At 41.9% G+C, this 16,732-nt stretch overlaps 1 pseudogene; it reads left to right on the top strand.

The window, feature by feature from the left end:
• Positions 316 to 13,668, top strand: LOC102158158 (annotated as a pseudogene).

Below are 16,732 nucleotides of genomic sequence, written 5' to 3'. Positions count from 1 at the left end.
CCCTCCCCCCTAACTATTCCCCTTTGGTTACCCTATGAAGCTCCATAGGCTCCAGGTAGACTTGTTTCTAGGGGAACTGTGAAATTCAAGCAAGAGCCCTCTCCACAGTTACCTAACCAGGTAGGCACCACGTGGAGGGAGGTCTCTGCAGGTTGGTGGCGCCAGGGATGAGGCACGTGGACACCAGAGGCAGGACACCCTGAAGACACCGCCTCTCTTCTGTGGTGTCCTCGTCAAAAATACATCAGACAGAGCCGAGTGGGGGTGGGAGGGAATACGTTGCAAAACAAAGGTCCAGTTCCCTTCCAAGGTGCCCAGGCGATGACAAGCCACCGGAGGGGGGCAGTTCAAGACCGGAGGGAACCAAGGCACCAGAGGACAGCGATGGCACGCCTAACGCAAAGGCTGCACCTGGGAGGTTTGAAAAAGGTCGGTAGCCACGTGGTGCAGAGGGGCGCGCGCCGCTTCGGTTGGGGGAGTCCTGGGGGAAGACCACGTGGCGGTGTTTGTGCCGTTTGCCACCTTCTTGTGGAAGCCCGAAGGTTTTTCGTGACTGAAAGCTGGTAAACTTTTCCCCACGGTTTTCGAGGAGGGTTTCCTGCCCGTGTGTAGTCACTCTAGCGCTTTGCGCCGGTGTCTGCAGGAGCTTGACGGCGCAGTTGAGTGTTGGCGCTTGTGGGTCCCGGGTTTCCCAAGGGGCCGGCGCCACTTTTGGCCCTGGGTGGGGGCGAGAGTGCTTACTTGTGCAGGTCCCCTCGGTCCCCGGTTCAAGTGGGTGGCAGCCGTGTTCGTGACGGGTGAGCGCCAACAGCCAGCGCGCAGGGCCCGGCACCCAACGCGGAGCTGGCAGCACCCAACGCGGAGCTGGCAGCACCCCGCACAGGGTGTAGAAAAGTCCTCTGTGAAGACCGGGATCTTCTGTGGAGACAGACACGGGAGCCTCCCCGCGCTGTGCGTGTAAGGGCCGGGCCGCCGAACACGCAGCGCCCAGAAGCCACAAGGAGCTGCGGAGGGGAAGGAAGGCCGGGCTGCCTGTCTTCGCCCGGGATCCAGCCTCGGTTTGGCTCCCCGCCCCCACCCCCTTTACCCTCCCAGTTTCCCTCTCCAGCCCCTCCTGTGCCGCTGTCTGGAGACCGAGAGCTCTTGGGGGCCAGAGGTGGGTCACAGGCCGAGGGCACCGGGGCGAGGGTCCTGGACAAGCAGGTTCCTGCTTAGGCGCGCTTGGTTCTGGCCCTTAACATGCACTCTGCCCTTTCATCTCCAGGAGAGTCCCTTGCTTCCTGTGCAACTCAGGACGCCAGCGACATTGGGCTCCCTTCCCTTCGTCTCTCCCTTTTCCTTTCTATTTTTTAAAGAAACAGGATTACACTGACTACATACTTTTGAAATCCACTTTTATTTAGCAGTGTTGGGGACTTGTTCCTTAATTGTTTTTTTACCTTTTTAGGGTCCCACCTGTGGCATATGGAAGCTGGCCTGGGAACTTCCATATGCCCCGGTTGTAGCCCTAAAAGGGCCAAAAAAAAAAAATATATATATATATATATAATAAAAGCCGAATTTTGAGCAAGTGACAGAAAAAGTAAATGCTGCTGAATTGTATGCAACACATCATAGATCTTCAGTGTCATGTTTATTGTTTATTCTGTTTTTAATTATTAAAACATCATTAAAAATCATTAAAAACCATGCAAGTTATAGAAAAACATGTATATAAGGATGAAAGTCTCTACCTCTCTTAATTGATCACCCTAAAATTAGTGTTCATCGTTCTAAACTTTTTTTTTTAATGTACGTGGAGTTACTGCAGTGGCTCAGCAGAAACAAATCTAGCATCCATGAGAATGAAGGTTTGATCCCTGGCCTCGCTCAGTGGGTTAAGGATCCCGAGTTGCCATGAGCTGTGGTGTAGGTTGAAGACGAAGCTTACATCTGGTGTTGCTGTGGTTGTGGTGTAGGCTGGCAGCTACAGCTCCGATTTGACCCCTAGCCTGGGAACCCCCATATGCCCCCAGTGCGGCCTTAAAAAGACAAAATAGTAATAAAATTTAAAAATGTATATATCAGAGAGTCTGTCAGTGCCTCCGTGGTAATGAATCTGACTAGTATATATGAGGACACAGGTTTGATTTTTGGCCTCACCAAAGTATGTATCTGTTTGCATACCAAGAAAATTATACCTATTTTTCTTTCTTTCTTCCTTCCTTCCTTTTTCTCTTTCTTTCTTTTTCTTCCTTCCTTCCTTCCTTTTTCTCTTTCTTTCTTTCTTTCTCTTTCTTTCTTTCTCTCTTTTTCTTTCTCTCTCTCTCTTTCTTGCCTTTTTCTAGGGCTGCACCCGCAGCATACCGAGGTTCCCAGGCTAGAGGTCTAATTGGAGCTGTAGCTGCCAGCCTACACCAGAGTCACAGCAACGTGGGATCCGAGCCAGGGATCTGCAACCTACACCACAGCTCACGGCAATGCCAGATCCTTAACCCACTGAGCTAGGCCAGGGATCAAACCTGAAACCTCGTGGTTCCTAGTCAGATTCGTTAACCACTGAGCCATGAACGGAACTCCTATACCTGTTTTTCTTTAATACAAATGGTTATGCCGTATGTATTATCATTCATTTTGCTTTTTTTTAGTATCATACAGAAGTTTCTTCAGACAGCTCATGTGAATTAACTCATTCCTGGTAATGGCCATGTAAAATTCCACTATAATTATGAATGTACCATGATTTATTTAAGCATTCTTCTGTTCACATTTAGGTTATTTCCAAATTTTTTTTTATATGAGAAACGGTGCTGGAACCAACATCTCTCTACATGTATTTCTGCAAACGTTTATAAAGACGTTATAGTATCAATGTCTGGAATTGTGATTGTTGGACAAGAGGAGTGAACACTTCAACTTTTGAAAGGTACTGTCAAATTGTGTTACGGAAATGACTCACAAACATGGTCATGTATTTCTCGGCATCGTTTATTCTTACATAAAATGTTGATGCTAAAATCGAAGCCAAATACATACATAAAACACTAAAATATAATTTTTTTAGATAAGAAGGACAAGATGTAAATAACACTCTGTAACCTGTGGCTCAATCTGTTTATTTTGTCTCTTTGATGTTCCTGGCTTGACTTCATGATGCCTCTACCTCCTCTTCAGTCAACCTGAAATGAAAGACCTGGTCTTCAAACTGATGGACCTTTTTCTGAATTCTTTGGCCTGGGCTCTCAGCATACTCCTAGCCATCAGCAGAGGCTGGCACGTGTGGGCGTTTGACAGCAACAGTATTTCCACTGGGTTCTTTGGACTTTGGGAAGCTTCTACTTTACGAAAATGTAACATGTCTGGCTGGATAGTGAGTTGCTGATGCACAGCATGATCAACTTGAGCTGGATCATTTCAGATGAAATCTGGTATGGGCAGGACCTGACATTGTTGGCAAATTTTATGACGCCTCTAGCCCTGATTTTTGGCTCAGTGGCTCTTGTCACCTGGATTAAGGCCCCGTACCCAGATTTCATCCAGTTGTACCACAGGGCCTCTGCCTTCCTTCTTCTCCTCAGTGGTAGTTGTATCATTGATCTTGGAGAGAGAGCAGTGAGTGATGGCTTGGAGCGAGAATTTAATCTTCTCTTCAGGAACTGAACCTGGGCAGCCTGGATGAAAACCAGGAGTCCTAGTCTGTAGACCAGCGAGAGACTAAAAGTAGAATTGCCTGATTCTTGCCCCCTACTGAAAGCAAGAATGTTTTAAGGAGGCAAGGACTGAAAACAAGTGTAAAGTTTATTGTTAGAGACACAGTACAACATGTGGGAGAGCACACAGGGAAGTCATTTATTTAAGTCAGAAGCGAAGAATACCCTGCAGAGGAATGTGGGTGTGGATGTCCCCCTCAATGAGGAGTGCACCAGAGGGGTGATTTAACTCACTTTTAAAGGACAGTTCTTCCAGGTCTTTGTTTACCTTTAGTCAATTAACTTGTTTTATTTCTCACACCTGACTGGACACAGGACCCTCCCCAATATGCGTGTGCATTTTTGGCAAAGATGGTTTCCAGACCAAAGGGTGCCAGGACGGTATCAGGACTTATTATGACCTGGCGCCCCCTCCTTTTTGACCCCAGTAGGAGTCCTTCTGCACATGTGTAATTGGGGAGGTCTCCTTGCCCCCAGGAGTGATTGGAGCGGTCATCTTTCTACTCCAGCAGAGCTCGGCTCCTGCAATTAACTTTTTCCTTGATGTATCGGAGACAAACGAGGCCCAATTTACTCAGCCTTACAAGTCCCAGCTGTTCTCAGCCCAGGGGCCCATCTATCCCCTACCTCAAATCGTGCCTGAGAGACATGGACCCAAAAAATCTTTATCGGGAAGATGAAGAGTGAAGGTCTATCTTCTGTAGCATCTTCAAGCTGGCAAGGGGCTCACAGACCCTACCTAAATGGGGCCACAGAGCTCCCTATCTTGTCAGGGGCCCCTGGGTGACCTCTGTAGCTGTTCCAGCAGGAACTGTGCGATGGAGTGGCTGGAGTGTTTGAATACATCATTGTCTTGATGTAAAACTTGTAATCTAGAAGAGACAGACTTAACAAGGAGATCTAAGAGGGAGAGGCCAAAGATTAATAAAGGAATCATTGTAGTTAGAGGCCCAAGCAAGGGTAAGAAGAACCAGGTTGTGCTTGGTAACATTTTAACTCTAGTCTAGATAGAGTCAAGGCCTGGATTACCCTGTCTGAAAGAATGAAGCCATGGGGTAACATACCCAGTTAGAAGTAGCTGGATTCGTGACAACCTGGACATTAGTAGACAAAGTAGATCTCATTTTTTTTTCTAAGAATAAACCCGAAAACCAATCTGGACCTGACACTCCAGGGAGACTTGTAGTCAGGTATTCACTTGTCTGGTTTTATCTAAGTAGCTGTTAAACTTCAAGAGTGTGTGTGTGTGTGTGTGTGTGTGTGTGTGTGTGTGTGTGTGTGGCGCTATTGGTCATTGTGTATGTACTTTTGTTAATGTATGGTTCAAAGTAATTTTCATTGTCTAAAAATGCACTAGAACAAGAGGAGACCTTGAAAGCATTAGGTTGTAGGTACTATCTGCCAATGAATGCTGCTTTGAGAACAGTTGGTAGTCTTGTCTGACACAGCTCATAAAACTTAAGTTTTTAGCAATACAAGGATTTGTGTGTCACCTAGTAGTACTTTGGATGTCTGAACCACAGCTATCTCATTGTGACTTTTAATAGTATTTTTTCCTCAGTGGCCAAGGCAGATGTCATTGTTAATAATTTTAGTGTTTTTTTTTTTTTTCTTTTCCCGCTGTACAGCAAGGGGGTCAGGTTATCCTTACATGTATACATTACAATTACATTTTCCCCCCACCCTTTGTTCTGTTGCACCATGAGTATCTAGACAAAGTTCTCAATGCTATTCAACAGGATCTCCTTGTACATCTATTCTAAGTTGTGTCTGATAAGCCCAAGCTCCCGATCCCTCCCACTCCCTCCCCCTCCCATCAGGCAGCCACAAGTCTCTTCTCCAAGTCCATGATTTTCTTTTCTGAGATGTTCATTTGTGCTGGATATTAGATTCCAGTTATAAGTGATATCATATGGTATTTGTCTTTGTCTTTCTGGCTCATTTCACTCAGGATGAGATTCTCTAGTTCCATCCATGTTGCTGCAAATGGCATTATGTCATTCTTTTTTATGGCTGAGTAGTATTCCATTGTGTATATATACCACCTCTTCCGAATCCAATCATCTGTCGATGGACATTTGGGTTGTTTCCATGTCCTGGCTATTGTGAATAGTGCTGCAATGAACATGCGGGTGCACGTGTCTCTTTTAAGTAGAGAATTTTAGTGTTTTTCTAGGTATGAAAAGATACAAGAATTTGGGCTCATAAAAATCCTTACTTGGAAATATCTAACTATTGGAAAGCCTCTTTTGCTTTTCCAGAGCAGAGTGCCTTATTTCTGATTTTCCCCCTGAACTCCTTTCAGGGAGTGTTGAAGGTCGGCAGTTTCAGCAGCTCATGGGTTAACCCTTGTACAGGCAGATGACAGGTGCCAACTTCCAGTTGGTGTGGCCCCCTCCTGTGACCATAGTTTGGGAGGCACTTTGTGTCCATTTTGTCCTACATATTAAGAATGTTCATTCTCAGGTCCCGCAACAATTTCCTTGGTGGGCCACTCAATGTGCTATTATTGGACTAGGCCTGATTAACAGTAGCAAAAGTCTCTGGACCATCTATCTTACTAGTCTCTTATGGTCCAGGAAAATACTCCCTCTTGTTGTTTCTCCTCATATCTAGAGTTACACTGTTACAGTCGTTAGCCTCATATGGAACTGGATGTCATTTTATCAGAGACTCAGTTACACATGTAGCAATGCAACAAATAATTTTGTAAAAACAGTTCATTAAAAAAAGCATACAGCTAGCAGATTAGGAAAGTCATCAGTAAAGTCATGAACTTTTTTTGTAGTTGTAGCCTAGTATATCACCAGGTTGTACAGCTTAGTCTGTTTTATACCAGTCCTTATCTTTAAGGGAAAGTATTTACTGGCATGGTCCATAAGTCACTCAGTGCCAGTTCCTAGTGTTATGAAGCTGGTTATCCCTAGTATGGTTTAATTCTTTTTAACATAAGGAAGCCTTTAACTTAAATGACCAGGGGCTGGTGTTAACCACATAAATTATCCCATAATTGTGGTAAGTTACATTAGTTATATTCCTTGGCTGAAGTCTTGCTTGTTGCTCTAATTGAACCTGAGTAACTTTAGAAGAAAATTCATATTTATGGTCTGGGTCAGAGCAGGTATTATTAATTGCCAGGTGAGGGGATCCCCCTGGTAACATTCATAGGGACCTAAACAGAATTATAATTTTTTCTAGAATAAATTCCCAAAGGGCCAACTAAGAGCCCGGAGAGGAGAAACCCACCAAGGTAAATACGTACTAGATGCAGATAACTGAGCACAAATCCAACTACTGGGTTGATTTCTAAAATTTACATAGGATCATGCCCATAATAGAAAAACATCTGATTTGTGTGTAAAATTAAAGGAACCAAGAAGAAAACAAACAGCCACATGGGTCAGATCTGGCAATCCTGTGATACCTGTCTACTGCCGATGTCGTTTTCTTTTCACCCTGGCATTGGTACGTTTTTTTTCCCCCTTTTTCCATAGTAGAGCCTTGTTTTAAGTCAGTAGTTCTTTTTATAGACCAGTCCAATGTACAGGCACTTCTTAAGCGAGAAGTGTAAATTTAAGAGTTAATTTTCTCAGTTTCTTTGTGCATGAGGCACTTGAGAGTACCTGACAAGAAAACTTTTATCTAGGTGGAGACAGTCTTTTTAGTTTTCTAATAAGGATGCAGAACCCAAAGGTCTCCAATTTCTGGAAGGATCAGGCAGGGAAAAGAAAAATCTTTAAATTTTACCCACAGATGTAAATTACCAAATAGATGTAATTAATTGACTTGAAGGAAAGAGCTTTTCTATATGTGAAAAATAAAGATTAAAAGCCAGTAACATGTTAGATAAAAAATCATAAAAATTACAATCATACTTATCAGTTTTTTTAATCCCATGCAGTTAAGTTTTGTTTTGTTAGAGTCCAGTTTTTCCATTAGTTCTGTTGACCTTGTCTAAGGATTGAGGATGACAGTGACAATGATAATTTTTAAAAGTGTGTGAAATTTTTCTTAAGGCTTGTATGATTTGTCCAGTGCACCTTGTCCTTGGTTGCTGGAGATTATAGAAAACATACCCCAGAGCACATTTTTTTAGTCTTTTTTCTTTTCCATTGTGAGGGCATCAGCCCTGTAGCAAGGGAATGCTTTAACCCGTCAAATAAAAATCATGTTTACCAGGGAGCCGGGAACAGTCAAGCAGCCATCTTGGATTTCCCATAGGCCTGTTTGATTCATAGCTATTGTTTCCTCATTTTAAATTTCCTGATTTAGGAGTAGACTGCTATCATGTTATAAGGACATCAGGATGGCAAAAGCCTGGCAATGACAGGTTAATTTTTTATAGAACCAGAAGGAACTTTATCTATATGTGCCATAATCTTTTGACAATGTTCCTTGATTTAATTTAATCTGTAAAATAATCCCAATTAGTTTTATAATTTTTTTTCTGGGATGCTCCAGGGGCCCTCTGATGTAACTCAAGTGAACTAGAGGTCAGAAGGACTTTAGCTAGAATTTGAAACTTGGGAAGTTTGTTAAAAACATCAAAACATTTTATTTTATTTTATTTTTTTAGTGGCCACACTTGCGGCCTATGGAAGTTCCCAAGCCAGGGGTCGAGCCACAGCCACTGTAGAAGCAACGCTGAGTAGTTACACTGCGAGCCACACGGGAAATCCTCAAAACCTTTTAAAGCACTTGCTCAAACAGAATCATAGATCACTGTGAAATAGTAGTTATTCACTCAACCAAAGTAACAAAAGTAAGCAAACCCAAATCACTTAAAAGCACAGAAATTTAGGAGTTACTGCCGTGGCGCAGTGGTTAATGAATCCGACTAGGAACCATGAGGTTGAGGGTTCGATCCCTGCCCTTGCTCAGTGGGTTAAGGACCCAGCATTGCCGTGAGCTGTGGTGTAGGTTGGAGACGCGGCTCGGATTGCTGTGGCTGTGGTGTAGGCCGGCGGCTACAGCTCCAAGTAGACCCCTAGCCTGGGAACCTCCATATGCTGCAGGTGTGGCCCTAGAAAAGGCAAAAAGACAAAAAACAAAACAAAACAAAACAGAAATTTATACAACCTGTTACCAAAGCGAGTATTCCAAGAAAACCTTGTTTTCTCAATACGGAGAACAAATCCAAGTCTTGGCCCACTTTCAACAAAATCTATGTATGTAACCAAACTTCCCTTGTAGCAAACTTTTACAACTTTTGTATCCCTATTAGGCTTCCCTTATTTTTTCCCAAAATGTAGACTCCCATTTTCTTCATAAAATGTTATGCCATTTCTCATACCTTTTTTTTACTGAAAACACACATCCTACTTTCCTTAAGCAATCATGAATATAAGCATTCTGCAGACAAATATAAACACAGTAATTTTTTAAAGTATGTGATTATTTGTATAGAATATTTCAGGTTGCCACCAAACAAATTCATCAATAGTCCCAAATACCTTTGGTTTCCCTCTTAAAAGAAAACAAAATAGGTAAAGTTTAGATTTGTTCAGCAATCAGTATTCATCATTTGTTGATCTGGTAAAACTTTAAAGTTTTAAGTTACCAAAAATCTGGGGGAAAAAAAAAAGCTTTCATGTAGACATTTTTAAACATATTTTTAGAGTGTTCACTTTAAGAGCCTTTATCCCATTTATCACTATTATATTATTTGACAGTATCATCACACCAAATACATTTCTTTGCTGACAAATACTGTAACATATATAGTATGATCTTACTGACTTGTAGCTAAACTTAGATAAAACAAAGGTATTATACTTGATGACTCCAAAGACATGTCTCTATTAATTAATATATTCAAAGAGCAAACTTAAACTAACTTTAATACAAGATATTAATACTGAATACTTTCCAGATCATGTGAACCTGAAATTTATTTAGCTTGTTTTCTTGTACTTAGAACTGTTTGTGTTTACTTTTTTTTAAGCCAAGTAAATAGAGCTCATTTATACCAAAGACAAAGATACATACTGAGACACACTTATTACCCAGCCAGACATATCCACACCGACAAGAGATCTCATAGCTTATTTTAAAATATAATCTAGGGAGTATTATGGCCAGGATGTATGATAAAGGAAAAATCACCTTTTTTTTTTTCTTTTTTATATTTTATTGGTTTCTAACTGAAAGCCATCCAATTCTGGAGACTGAACTTGCAGGGGCTGCATTTAGGAAAGAAATGTGTTTTCCATAGCCGGCACATGTGCACAAAAGACAATAGCAAATATACATGCAAAGAACAAAATCTGATTCCTGCAGGAAAAAAAACCCAAAAGGGTGAAGTTCAACAATGTTTCCAGTTTTCCAGATGAGGATTTCACTTTTTAACAGCAAACAACAGTAAAAGGAAAGAGAATCATAACCCCGTGCTTGTCATGGCAATTTACCTGAAAAATGCAAAACCAAAAATAAGAGTGGAATAAATTAACTTTGCTTGAGTTTAAAAGCCTCTTTCTGTATTTTTTTTTCCCTTGGCTTGAAGTTCTGCTAATTAACCCAAGGCTGAAGTCTCAGGCAAAGCAGGCTGTTTATATTTCAAGAACATGATAAGAGTTATTGGTAGGAGTAAGGGAAGCTCAGACTCCCACCCTGAGAATTGGGAGAGGTTAGAAGGGAATCATTTAGAGTGTTAGTAGAGTTTTTGATTCCTCAGGTATCTGATTACAGGAGCCATATAGAGGAAGAGTCTGATAAAGGGCCAGAAAGGCCTGAACATAGGGAGCCTCCATCCATTTTTTCCATCCAGAGGCAATAAAGATCCAACTGTAAGAGAGGAGGTCCTTTTATGGCCTTTTTTTAAAATCCCCCAAATTACATAAAGGCCAGGCAGTGTTAAGAATATGTTTTAAGGTGTTTTTCTTTTTCTTTTTCAGCCCACCTTAAAAAATAATACAGTCTTTAGGGATACATTCCACAGATGTTTCCTTTGGCTGAGGAGAGCCTCCCATGTGAGTAACCAGCAACTGAGAATAAATATTCCTCCTAGAAATGAGGTCCAGTGTCCCAGAAACTTTACCTAGAAGACACCTGAAAGGGTAATTAGGACATCCCCTGAATTTCCTTCAAGATTCTGGTTGACGTTTGGGGCGTCCTTTACTCCGCCCTCCATACCTGACCAGATGTCTCTGTTCACCCTTGGCACCTCGTGTGAGGCATCCTTCCCTATCACTGGAGGATGAAGTGTGATCCAATGCAGAGGCACTGCCACAATCTCCCTTGGGGAGGATCTGCCATCTATAGAGCTGATGTCCTATGGTGAGCTTCTCTATGCTGGGATGTATTCCTCAAGACCGAGCATCTGTAAAGCTTAGGATGTGGGCTGCTTGGAAGTGATCAGCCCAATAAAGAGTTTGTAACATCTTAAGGGCTGCTAGGCCTGAAGTGAAGGGTGAACTCCTGCAGGAGTGGGAATTGGCTGTAATGGAAAATGCCAAGGGGTCAGAACCTGAGGACCATGAGGTCGAAGAATTTCCATAGGGTATTTGGGGCACAGGGTAAAGTCAGAGAGTAAACAGCAGAAGAGCCAATTCTTCACCTTGTTTGTTTGTCTTATAAGGTACAATTGAACGGGACCTAAGAATTTTATTTGACATCGACAACAACAAATTTGGTAGTGGCAAGAGAGCAGTTAAGTCCAGAAAATCTTTTCCCAAGGAGGAACTAAAGTGTTAGGTGAGAAAGCAACCTTGCTACGCAGGTGAATCAGGAGAAAAAGTTGCAGAGGAGTGGTGCACGCTGGAGGGATGGAGCGCAGCAGTGGGGCTACGCAGCTCTAAGACAGCAAGGGCTGGGAGTAGCACGTGTGGGCCATTACCCAACAGAAAGTTGTCAGAAGAGCCCATGGGGACCTGGGGTGTAACTTAGTCCCCACAAAACAAAGTGTGTCCTGTAGCAAACTGCAACTTGCTGGAGGCTGCATTCAGTGTGCTGATTTCCCAGGGGGTTGCAAGCTATGCTGCCAATGCACTGGGGTGCATGGCATGCTGGAGGTTGTAGTTTAGGCAGAGAGCAAGAGCCAGCAAGTTCACCAGATAGCAGGAGGAAAGAAGACATATTGGGCTCCCTCATGGTTGGAAATCCTCTGTCCAACAGGTCCCAAGGACAGCTTCAGTTGCCAAGCAAGGGGATTAACCCCTGCCACCTTTAAGCTTTAAGGGGAGCTGTAACACAGTGAGCAGACTGAGATTATGCCCTGTGGGTCTTAGAAATGAAGCAAGGCAGAGACTGAGAGGAAGGAGTACTTGTGACAGCAGAAGAAAGGCAGAGCGAGAGAGTCCGAGAAAAGCCAGGAGGAGGTCTCAAGCCATAGGCAGCTGGGTGTGACCTGCAGTTTCCCTTGAAATTCTCAGACTTCCAGCAGTTTACCTTGAAGTTTGATCTGTTTAATTGTTAATGGATGTTAACATATGAAGATTATGTTTCTTTTTTTAAATAGGTGCTGGGGTCGATGACATGTTTATCATGCTTGCTGCCTGGCAGAAGACCAACATCGTAGATAACTTAAAAGAGCGGATGTCTAATGTCTATTCCAAAGTGGCAGTGTCTATTACAATCACCACCATCACCAATGTCCTGGCTTTCTATACAGGAATTATGACCTCTTTCAGGTCCTTACAGTACTTCTGCATCTGTACAGGAACAACACTGCTCTTCTCTTATCTTTAGAACATCACCTGCTTTGGAGCATTTATGGCCTTGGATGGTAAAAGAGAAGCGATCTGTCTACGCTGGTTGAAGAAGCCAGAAACTCCCGACCAAAAATGTTTGTCATTAAAAAAGTCCTGCTGTCTCCCATGCAATTCTCTCCCAGAGCAACAAGCAGATGATATCCATCCAATGAATTTGTTCTTTAGAGACTGTTTTGGTCCTTTTCTCACAAGACCAGAGGCCAAGTTTTTTGTAGTGCTTCTGTACACGCTGTGCCTCATACTTAGTATGTATGGGTGTTTCCAAGTGCAGGAAGGTTTAGACCTTCAAAATTTGGCAAGTGATGACGCCTGTATCTCACCATATTTTAATGTAGAAGAAGAGTATTTTTCAAGTTATGGTCCCAGGGTCATGGTTATCGTTACTGAAGCTCTTGACTACTGGGATGAAGCCGCTAGGCAAAAACTCGAAAAATGTCTGCAAGATTTCGAAAACAACATCTATGTGGATAAAAATCTTACAGAGTTTTGGTTACGAGAATATGTGCAATTTATGGAAAGCCACTGTCAAAATGTAAATGACAGGGATATTTCTTTTAAAAGGTATGCTCAACTCTATAACTGATTTTCCACTTTTTGGATATGATGTTAATGCTTCATCATCACATGAAATCATTTGTTCCCGGGCCTTCATTCAGACCATGGGCATTTCTTCTTCAACCAGTAAGAAGCTGCTGTCACTCCAGTTCTGAGACTTGGCTACAGAGTGTGAAGTTCCCCTAATGGTGTATAAACACGCATTCGCATATTTTGATCAGTATTCTGCAATAGTAGAAAACACTATTTGAAATGTAATTGTTGCATCAACAGTAATGTTCATTGTTTCCTCATTGTTAATTCCTCATCTGCTGTGTTCCTTGTGGGTGACTCTTGCTATTGCTTCTGTGATTGTGGGAGTGATGGGGTGCATGGCATTCTGGAATGTCAATCTTGATTCCATATCCATGATTAAACTTGTCACTTGTGTAGGGTTTTCTGGTGATTCTTCTGCTCACATTTCCTATGCCTTTGTTTCTAGTTCAAAGTCCTTGGTAAACCAAATAACCACTGAGGCATTGTATCTGCTAGGATACCCCCTGCTACAGAGTGCAGTTTCAACAATAAGAGGGGTGTGTGTCTTATCTGCAGCTAAAGCATACATCTTCTGAACATTTTTTAAGGTTATATTTCTTGTTATGATATTTGGAGCTGCTCATGGCCTCCTTTTTACTCCAGTATTCTGAACCTTTTTTTTTTTTTTTGAGTTTGTGTGAATAGCTACTCTGAGATACTAATTTTAGAATCACTTGTCAATTCATTTAAAAAAAAAAAAAAAAGCCTGCTGGGCTTGAAATAGCAAAAACATCTCTCCCCCAAAAGCTTACACCTCCCCCACAACTCATCCTAAACAAGATTTGAAGGTTAGTGATGAATCAGGAAAAACATCTGCAGTATATGACAGAATTAGTATTACACACACATGAAGAATATTACCACACACTCATTCTTAAATACAATTTTAAAGACAAATGACAGAGTAGGGGAAAATGTGGCATATGACAAAGAGCTATTATTTCCACTATATAAAGACTTTATTCATGAAAAATATGAACACTAATATAAGAAGGGCAAGGCATATAAAAGAAAATTCCTTAAAAGATAATAAATACATAAAAGAAAAAATCTTACCAATCAAAAGAAAGGCAATATAAGTGAAAAATTATTACTCGGGCAACAATGAGAGAGATTAACAATGTACAGTACAGAAGACCTTTTTCCTATTCCCAGTGCTAGGTCTTTATGTTCTTTGAGCCAACAACTCAACTTCCAAGTACACAATGCACAGCTAGCTGGATAAGTACACATAGATGTGTCGATTAGGATGCTCATTAGAGCACTGCTCCTCTTTGTGGAAAACTAGTAACAATGTAAATATCTTTCACTAAGGGTTGAGTAAATTAAAGTATAGCCGTCAGATGGAATACAAGTGGTCCTTTACAATGATGTACCTCTGTATTCACTGACACAGAATAATGTGCAAATTGTGTGTTGGGAGCAGGGGGATGGTAAGCCTGTGGAAAAAACATGATACAATCCTGTCTTCTGGAAAACTGCATATAAACATGTGTAACAATGTGCAGGCATCTAACATATCTTAAAGGCTGTTCATGAGTATGTAGACATTGGTTAAAGGTGAACTTTTTTCTCTATGTATTTCATACTGTTTTAATTCTCCTTAGAATGAGCCTGTGTTATCTTTATAGTCAGGAGGAGCCTATCTTATTTTAAAAGCACTTATAAGCCTATGATAAAGACGTCACTTCAGTAAAACCTGCCAGCCTTTTTACTGAGCAGGAACTAGAAAGTAAATTAACAAACCCAAACCCTCCTGTCTGTAAGTAAGATTTCAGGGCAACCATCGAGCCTCACATTCTACTCTAAACTGTATATTACAGGGAGTTCCCGTCGTGGCTCCGTGGTTAATGGAGCCGACTAGGATCCAGGAGGTTGTGGGTTTGATCCCTGGCCTCGCACAGTGGGTTAAGCATCCAGCAATGCCATGAACTGTGGTGTAGGCTGCAGATGCGGCTCGGATCCCAAGTTGCTGTGGCTCTGGCGTAGGCCAGCGGCTACAGCTCTGATTAGACCCCTAGCCTGGGAACCTCCATATGCCGCTGGTGCAGCCCTAGAAAAGACAAAATAAATAAGTAAGTAAATAAATAAATAAATTGTATATTTCACAAACCTGGAGCAAGGGTGGAAAACGATAATGAATCAAGCAAGAAAAGTATATGGAAAATGAGGCCCCACTTCAGTATAGAAAGAAGCCAACATTCTTGGACTTCCTTTCATGGCTCAGAGGTTAACGAACCCAACTAGTATCCATAAGGACACAGGTTCCATCTCTGGCCTTGCTCAGTGCGTTGAGGATCTGGCGTTGCTGTGAGCCGTGGTGTAGGTCGCAGACTCAGCTCAGATGCCGTGTTGCTGTGGCTGTGGTGTAGCCTGGCAGCTGTAGCTCTGATTAGACCCCTAGCCTGGGAACCTCCATATGCCACGGGCGTAGCCCTAAAAAGACAAAAGACAAAAGACAAAAAAAAAAAAAAAAAAGATGATGATGAAGCCAACATTCCTAAACTTCAATATATTTTACTCTGGTCTAGTCCAACATTTTCCAAATTGTTTTCTGTTGCACATTACTGTTCTGATTAAGTATATTTCAGGGACAGGACAAAGAGGCCATCAATCATGTCAAGTATTGTAGATTTGCAAAAATAAACAGAAAAAAATTAGACATACAGTTAGTTACTTGTTGTTTAGAAGAAAATGTGTGTTGGAAATTCTGTGCCACTCAAGAGAACGTCCTTAACATGAAAGAGCTCATACAGTGCATGGACACTGCTGTGTCCCTCTGTGACTGACACCCAGACAGCACTTGCCCTTTAACCACCATGACGAAGTACATCTCCTGCTGACGCCTGATCAGTTCTACTGTTTTATCATGTTTAGAATTTTAATTATAGCATATGTGGGAATCAGATATATGAATATATTTTTATAAAGTTTACACATACTAAATGTATTAGCAATCCTATTTTAGATAGGCAGAGCTAGAAAGGAAGGAAGGAGGAAGAGGGGAAGAAAGGCAGACAGACATAGACACTGAGACTCTTGGGTGTTTTTGACAGCTAATGCTACCTTACTCAGCAGGACCACGAAGAGGTCTAGTTAGCAGAGAATATGGATCAGGACAGGTAGGTTCACAGGCAAATGAAAAGACACCAGTACATAAACACGGGGTATCACTACTAAAAACAACAATAACAAAGTTGGCAGATTCAAATTTTATACATATTTATACTAACAAAGATGAAAAATAATTTTTTTCTAAGTATTGCTTCATTCCCCTTCTACCCAACAACTGCCCTTAGTGTGTTAGTTCAGTCTAGACTGTCTTTATAAAACTTTAAAGAAACATGTTCCATGGCAATGATTCTTTCTGGCAGACAAGATAATGTTGTGTTTTTTTTTAACTTTTTTTTTTTTTTTTTTTCAGTCCAGAATCCAAGGATGAGGCATTGCATTTGGCAATCGGTCTGTTTATTCTCCTATTTACTTATTTATTTTTTGCCTTTCAGGGCCGCACCCACAGCATATGGAAGTTCATAGGTTAGGGGTCTAATCGGAGCTACAGCTAGTGGCCTACACCACAGCCACAGCAACATGGGATCTGAGCTGAGTCTGCGACCTACACCACAGCTCATGGCAATGCCAGATCCTTAACCCGCTGATTGAGGCCAGGGACTGAACCCTCAACCTCATGGTTCCTAGTCGGAT

This window comes from Sus scrofa, chromosome 10 (genome assembly GCF_000003025.6).
Source record: "Sus scrofa isolate TJ Tabasco breed Duroc chromosome 10, Sscrofa11.1, whole genome shotgun sequence".
Classification (NCBI taxonomy): Eukaryota; Metazoa; Chordata; class Mammalia; order Artiodactyla; family Suidae; genus Sus; species Sus scrofa.
The sequence above is the reverse complement of the archived record's forward strand: the minus strand, read 5'-3'. Positions and strand labels throughout refer to the sequence as shown.